Source organism: Lucilia sericata, unplaced genomic scaffold (assembly GCF_015586225.1).
Source record: "Lucilia sericata isolate MDLA Ls3-8-SP2 unplaced genomic scaffold, ASM1558622v1 Contig001455F_arrow, whole genome shotgun sequence".
NCBI classification, from domain to species: Eukaryota; Metazoa; Arthropoda; class Insecta; order Diptera; family Calliphoridae; genus Lucilia; species Lucilia sericata.
Genome location: NW_023995385.1, coordinates 20,354 through 28,368, shown reverse-complemented (window position 1 = coordinate 28,368; position 8,015 = coordinate 20,354). Strand labels below are relative to the sequence as shown.

Below are 8,015 nucleotides of genomic sequence, written 5' to 3'. Positions count from 1 at the left end.
TCCCACTCTCACTGTTAAAACAGAGAGCAATATTTTTATCACTGCAAACTATGCTTCTCTTTAATATGATAAACAGGCATGATAATATAAAGTACTTTACTGCAGTTTTTTTGGTACTTTTTACGATTAGGGAAGAATTAGTTTAATCAAGAGATATTGATAAGAACTTTTCACTCGAGATCCCTTTCAGAAAATTATTAGTATTGCTATAATACGGCACAAATAAGTCTTATATAACACATAAACAATGTCGAATTTTGCACCAACGAATCAAGCTAACTTCGGAAAACCTGTTCTAAAATGAAGTTGAGATAGAGTTATGCATGAAAAAACCGAATTCTCGCCGAAACTTTTGGTGCCAAAGACCTAGAATTGGAGGCATTACTGCATGAAGATTGTTATCGGAATCATTGGCAGCTACTCAAGCAACATTTTGAAAACGTTGCTCATAAAGCAGGATTCACTTAAAATCGGCTAAATTGCGTACCATACAAATTGATGCCGAGAGCCCATGTATGATAATTTTGCATGTCCGAAATGCTGCATCAACAATATATGAGAAACACACACACAAGCGTAAGATATCGTATATGAAGCTTGGTCAACAGTCAACATTGACAGCAAAGCAATGCTCTGTAATTGGTGGGATCAAAAGTGGGCCGAACCATTACATGACATGACAACGCTCGGTTACATATTTAGTAAGAAGTGGTTGGGAAGTTTCTATCCGACCGGTACTTATTTCGATTGATGTAGAACGCTGTCTCTAGGGTACACTTCACTTCAGAACAGGCTATCCGAAATTAACTTCGAATCATTACTTGCGATAAAAATGGAGTCATTACTATAACCCGAAGCGTAAGAAAACGTATGTGATGCTTGGACAATAGGCAAATTGACACCGAAGCTAAAAATTCATAGTGCTACGTTAATGCTCTGCATTTGGTGGAATCTAAAGTTGTTGAAATCTTTCCAAATCATCGCAGAAAATATGTTCCGAATGTATTTTAATCGTTTGAAAAGAAATTTGGCTGAAAACGCTCAGAATATGCGGCCAACCATGAACCGGAGATTTGGAAGTTTTGTCTCGATTGAAGCAGAACGCTCACTCTAGGATACGCTTCACTTCAGAACAGGGTATCTGAAATTTGCTTGTTTCATTTCTGGCCTCAAAAGATGCGTAGCTCTATAGCGAGAAAGATGGAAAAAGGCCCTCTATATAAATAATAGAGTAATGTTCGTTCGTAATCGATAAACTAGGAAACTACGGCACCTAATCGGACGAATTTTCAACTATAGCTATGTATCCAAAGTCGTGAGAAGTGTTCCTGTGAGGTATTATATTTGTCCGATAGATGACGTTGGAATTTTGGGATATTTGTATAAGACCATCAGACGGACATCGCTAAATTGTCTCAGAAAGTAATTCTTAATGGATTTCAGAACCAAAATTTCTATCTATTGTTGCCGCTGGAACTCTGTAAAAATTGAGGCTACTCCGCACACGTGTATAAAGAGTTCTAGGCAAAGGTCTAGGACTGGTCGAAAACTAATCCGAATATATGAATAAGACATGATCCATTTAACCATGCGATGTCCTAGGTGAGGGCCACGTAATACATACATTTATTACACCATACCCCAATCCCAAAAATACTCCTTTGATAAAACAATGGAATACATGATACACACACTAAGTAATACGGAATATTTCCTCTAGTGGACACTCTGAAATATTTCAGGGAATCTTTAACGGACCGCAGATTACCATCCGGCAACCGCAGATGTACAAAATTCCAGAACTTAGAACTTACAAGTCTCGCAGGAAATAAGTAATCTTTGTTATAAAATAAAAATTTTCAGTTCCAAATTATGTCCAAAACCAATTTAATCACGAAAACGATAATAGATTTAACTTCCCCAATTTTTTAAATCTTTTATCGTGAATCAATTTAGATTTCAATTCATCTTAAAATGCAATTTTACAGATTTCTCTAAAAAATACTAAACTAAACAAATAGTACTTTAAAGAACTCAGACCATGATGCATCATCACACTCTCTCTCTCTGAATATATGTATATTGGTTTCTTATTTAACACGCTCTTTTAATGAAACGAGCCCCAAAACTGTAAACATTTCGTCATCTTTGGATTGAATGACCGAAGAAAAAACAAACCATTTCTACGTTCCTACAATGAACAATTACATTACATATAAGAAGCTAGCACAAAGAGAAATGCATTTATGTATGCATTTAAAAGAGTATTTTTTTTATTAAGAGTATCTGAAAAGGGAGTTAATGTTTAATGTTATTGCTGCTGCTGCTGCTCATGATGATGGTAAAATAACATAAATTTCTTTTGTATACGATATGAGATGGAGCATTATTTCTTTTAATGGATTTTTGTTGCTTCATTTATGTTATGATATTTTCTCAACATTTGTTCATCTTTATGCAGTCGTCTTAAACATCGTTTTGTTCGGTTGTTTTCGTTCGTTCATTTATAAATTTTGCTGACTGGGTATGTGTGTCTCTGTGCCGATTTTTTTGTATCTTCTGTTTTACTATTTTCATTCGTAAGTTTAAATGTTTGTATTTTTGTTGCTGTTGTAATGACGTTAATGTATCTACTGCTCTGCAGTCGCAGTTCGTTCACTACTTTGCTGTTAAAAGTTGTCGAACTTTTTTTTTTTGTAAATTTCTTATTAAATCTCTTTGCCGCAGTAAGGGAAATAGTTGGCTGGTTGGTTGCTGTTGTTGCTATTTGACAGAAACAGCTGTTTTTAGCTGTTTAATGGAATGAGCATAAAATTCGTCGTTGTGTTTACCTTTTTTTCAGATTTGTTTCCCTTTTTTTTGTTTTTGCCGTGTAAGGTGAATAACTTTTTATTATATGAGAGAAAACAAAATAAAAATATACAAAAGTACAAGTACGTAGAAATATTTTGTTTCCCTCTACTCTTTTCAGCAACTCTCGCTCTCTTTAAACTGCTAAATGTTGTGATTTAAGAGATTTGAGTTGAAGTTGGTGTTTTTTTTTTTGTTTTTTGTTGCAGTTTTTGTCCTATAATTATTTCAAACACTTGTGCACAACACGTTTAAGATTTTTGCTTTAAATTATGTGATAAATAATTCACACACCTAAAGTAGTACAATGGGCCAAAGAGATCATTAAACAGAAATGAATTTTAAATACATGCTATTAAATTAGATGCGGATTTGGAAATCTACACATACACACATGGAACATTTAACTTGTAAATACAAACTTTAAATTTTGTACGGAATATTTTTGTATTTAAATTACTTAGAAATGTTTAGAAATTGCAAGACCCGACAATATGTGTCATAAGTTGATGTTTAACCAATAGTTTCGTAGGAATATACCTATTAAGGTTGCTAAAAGTTCTTCATCGCTTTTTCCTCCGAATCATTACATGCAATGAAACATGGATCCATTACCATAACCCGAAGCGTAAGAGTTCCAATCAGCCGAATCGAAACCAAAGCGAATTATTTTAGGTAACATACTGCATTTGATGGTATCTAAAGGGTCCTATCTAGTATGAGATGCTGAAATTTGGCCGGGAAACGAGCATTGTCCGCATAAGGTACAGCCCAACCAAAATAATAGTAGTCAAGCCCAACATTAATCCCTGAAGAATGTTGTCCAACTCAACAAGAATTTACAAATTTCATTGAAAGCTACTCAACAGCAATTTTAAGCAGAGAAATTGGGTACCGAAAACCGATAGACCTTGAAAAACAATTTTCATGTCCGAAATGCTGCTTGAATAGAGTTCAAGCAGCTTTTCAATAAACAATTTTGTACCGATTTAATTACGAAAAGCCGAAGCTTAAGAGATGGTATTTGAACCACGGCCAATCAGCCAAATTTATACCAAATGCTCTATATTTGGTAGGAACAATAGGGTTCTATATATTATGATCTGACCAGACCGCCACAGAGAACCTATATTGAAGGCAACCGATATGTTTGAGAATTTGCCGAATAACGTCCTGTGAAAGTAGTGATAAGGAAGATTTGTTCCTTACCACCTTATAGTCTAGAAAAGGTCAAACTTATCAATATATCCTATATAGATGAGAGAAATTTTGTTCGTTTTTGATACAGATTCCTGACTATTGTACACAGGCAAGTCAATTGGCTAATCCTTAGAATAGTTACTGCACTAGTCAATAGATTGGGCAACGGACTAGTCAATAGGTTAGACCATAGAGTAGATAATGACTAGTATATGGAATAGTTGAACAAGCAAACAATTGACCAGTCAATAGACTAGTCATTTGGACTTCTCAATAGACAATAAACTAGCCAATAGATTGAAGTCACTACACTAGTCAATAGATTAGCCAACGGTCTTATTAATAGATTATTAATAGAATGGCTAATGTACTAGTCAGTGAATAAGACAATAATCATTGCGCTAGTCAATGCATTAGTCAATAGACTATTCAAATGGACTCATCAATAAACTAGTCTATAAACTATCCGACTAGTTAAATGGACTAAGCAATAGACTAGTTAATGAACAAGTCAATGGACCAATCACTGCTCTAATCAATGGCGTAGTCAATGGACTAATCAATAAATTAGTAGACAATGGACAAGTCAATAGACTAGTAAATCAACTAATCAATGTACTACTCAATAGACTAGTCAATGAACCAGTTACTGCCGTAATCAATAGCGTATTCAAGAGACTAGTTAATGGATTAATCAAGAGACTAGTAATCAAGGAACAAGTCAATTTACTAGTCAATACACTAGATCTTTAATAGGCTAGTGAATGAACTGGTCCATGGACTAGTCTAGTCTGTGCCTACTGGACTAGTCAATGGACCAGTCAAGAGACGAGTCACCGGCATAGTCAAGAGACTCTAGTCAATAGACTAATCAAGACTCCAGTAGTCAATAGGCATAGTCAATAGATTTGCCAATGGACTAGTCAATACACTGGTCGACTAGTCAATACACTAGATCTTTAATAGACTAGTCAATGAACTGATCCATAGACTATTCAAAGAACTAGTCATTGCCTACTGGCGTAGTCAAGAGACTGTCACTGCCATAGACAATAGACTAATCAAGAGACTAGTAGCCAAGGGTCAAGACTTCAAATCGACCAGTCAACGAACTAGTCAATAGACTAGTCACTGGCATAGTCAAGAGACTCTAGGCAATAGACTAATCAAGATACTAGTAGTCAAGGGTCTAGTCAATAGACTTGCCAATGACTAACCAATTGTCTAATCTATGGAATATGCGCATAGACATCATCCAAAAAAGTGCATTGTTAGTGGGAACTTTGCAAAATTAATATAAAAATGAAAGGGTGAAATTTGTTTTTACGCGTTTTAAAAGTTTCAATGAACCTTTAAAAAAAGACATTGAGAATACATTATTTATTCCTTCATTATGAACTAAGTTATTTTGATTAAAAAAGTTTCAAGAAAGTTAATTTATGTCAACTTTTATTATTTTTCGCTGTTCCGTTTATTTTTTTTTTTTTACCGCCAAACACATGATGTAACACCTAGGTATATTCAAAGATCGCAGATTCCTTGCGAAATTTCTCGTCTTAATGATGACGCTTATGAAGGTGTTGTTGTTGATGATTTGATAAAGACCTTGACTATTGAATTGTGATTAGTGAAAGAAGTCAGTCGTCTACAGAGTATGTGTGTGAATGATACATATACATTTTTTAAACATTTTCAAAAATATTAATGCAGCGCTGCTATTGATTTTAAAGTTTGCTGTTGTATAAATTAATTTTGCATTAAATTGTGTTTTGGTATTGAACTTCAAATTAATGTTTGTGCAACATTGGTTTTGAAAACCAGAGAAGAAACAAAAAATAAATCATGTTTTTCAAACATTGTCCCAGTATTTTTTTAGTTACAAATAAACATACATACATACATCCTCAGTTTGGCAGCACGAGCTTTAACACCAAATTACAACAAAAACTACAAAGTTCATTTGAAAAAATACATCATTTATATGTAAATCATTATATGTTTAATATTATCTAATTTGATTTTATTTTTATTTATTTTTACAGACAACAAATATTTATGAAATCATTAGACAATTATCTATGGATTTTTTTTTTTCTTTTGCGAAAATAAAAATATGTTTATGGATGTAGCTTTTTTCGATATTTTGTATTGGCCAAATATGTGTTGTTGCTTTTTGTAGTTGTATGCAGGTTTGCTTGTGTGCGTTTATGATGATGATGGAGTTTGCAAACTTTTTCTCTTCATTTTGTTTTATTTTATTTAATTTTATTTTTGAATTAATTTTGCATATTAAATATTATGAAATCTTTTGGTTCATTGGAAACTTTCAGCTGCAAACATGTGTGTAAGTATGATACATATGTAGTTGGACTAACTGTCTATACGTCCAACTGTCTGTTCATCCGTTTGTCTAACTGACAGTCTGTTTATCTAGCTTTTCAGCCGTTGGTTGCTTAGTTTAACTAAAATAACCACAACAAGACCGACAGACACTCTATTAACCATAAAGTAGCAAAAGCAATAACAGCAGCAGCCACAACAACAAAGACAATTTATTATAAAAGGTGATAGTGCAAAAAATACAATAATAACAACAACAACGTTAGCAACAATAGCAAGTCAGAAAATAACTTTTGTAATAAACCAAAAATTGTGAAATATTTTGGAAAAAAACTAAAGAAACAACCAAAAATAAAAGAAAAAAAAAATAAAAAACCACCAAAATTTATTCGCCAAGACCAACGACCACGTTCAGGGCCAAATGTACAAATAACCAAATCATCCATTACGAACAATTTAACAGAAATACAAAGATATTTTCTATGCGTTTTTTTCAGTTTTGAAAATTTGTAGTTGCTGTAGTTATATGTTTATATGAAATCGTTTTTTTTTTTTTACAAATGTTTAATTAATGAATCGATAGTAATAAACTAATTTGAGTCCGGTCCACAAGGGTCTGCATAAATTTGTATCATCATAATATTTATTACAATAAATTATTATTTAAACTCTCACTCTTACTCATGTGTTACCACCAGCATTATCGTTATTATAATTATTATTTTTTTTTAAGTTTTAAAATAAAAGTTTTATTATGGCTAAAAAAACTTTAAAATCCTCTGTTAAACCCATTTCTGGATTGATTCATGTTACTGCTCCCCTTTATTTGGAAATATCTAAATAACAGGGACCAATGTCATTTGATCTTAATTTGTTAATTGTTCTTAGTTTTTAAACTATAGTATCCATACTAGGAGTAGGGTTATCGAAATCCTTAACAAAATAATCAAGAACATATAGGGCCATCTTAAATAGGTTACTATATATTGATATCGACTAATAGATTTGAGAAAATTTCACCTAAAGTTACAGGCCTTTAGCCATACCCCTATTTGTACAATATATTTAGAAGCTACAGATATACTATATCCCTCTTTTATATACAACTGTTCAAATTATTTCTCTATAGCATAGTCTACAGTCTAGATTATAGTCAAATCCATTGTCTAGTCAATAGTGTAGTCTATAGTTTAGTATATAGTCTAGTCTATATTCTAGTCTATAGTCTAGTCTATAGTGTAGCCTATAATCAAGTCTATAGTCTAGTCTACAGTGTAGCCTATAATCAAGTCTATAGTCTAGTCAATAGTCTAGTCTAATCTATAGTCTAGTCTATAGTCTAGTCTATAGTCTAGTCTATAGTCTAGTCTATAGTCTAGTCTATAGTCTAGTCTATAGTCTAGTCTATAGTCTAGTCTATAGTCTAGTCTATAGTCTAGTCTATAGTCTAGTCTATAGTCTAGTCTATAGTCTAGTCTAGTCTAGCCTATAGTCTAGTCTATAGTCTAGTCTATAGTCTAGTCTATAGTCTAGTCTATAGTCTAGTCTATAGTCTAGTCTATAGTCTAGTCTATAGTCTAGTCTATAGTCTAGTCTATAGACTAGACTATAGACTATCTAATCTA

General features: G+C 32.8%; 1 protein-coding gene across 1 annotated transcript in view; it reads right to left on the bottom strand.

Annotated features, from left to right (window-relative positions):
* The window catches only part of LOC119611469 (probable nuclear hormone receptor HR3), a 77,963-nt gene that overhangs the window by 58,375 nt on the left and 11,573 nt on the right, over positions 1 to 8,015 (bottom strand). The window lies entirely within an intron of this gene.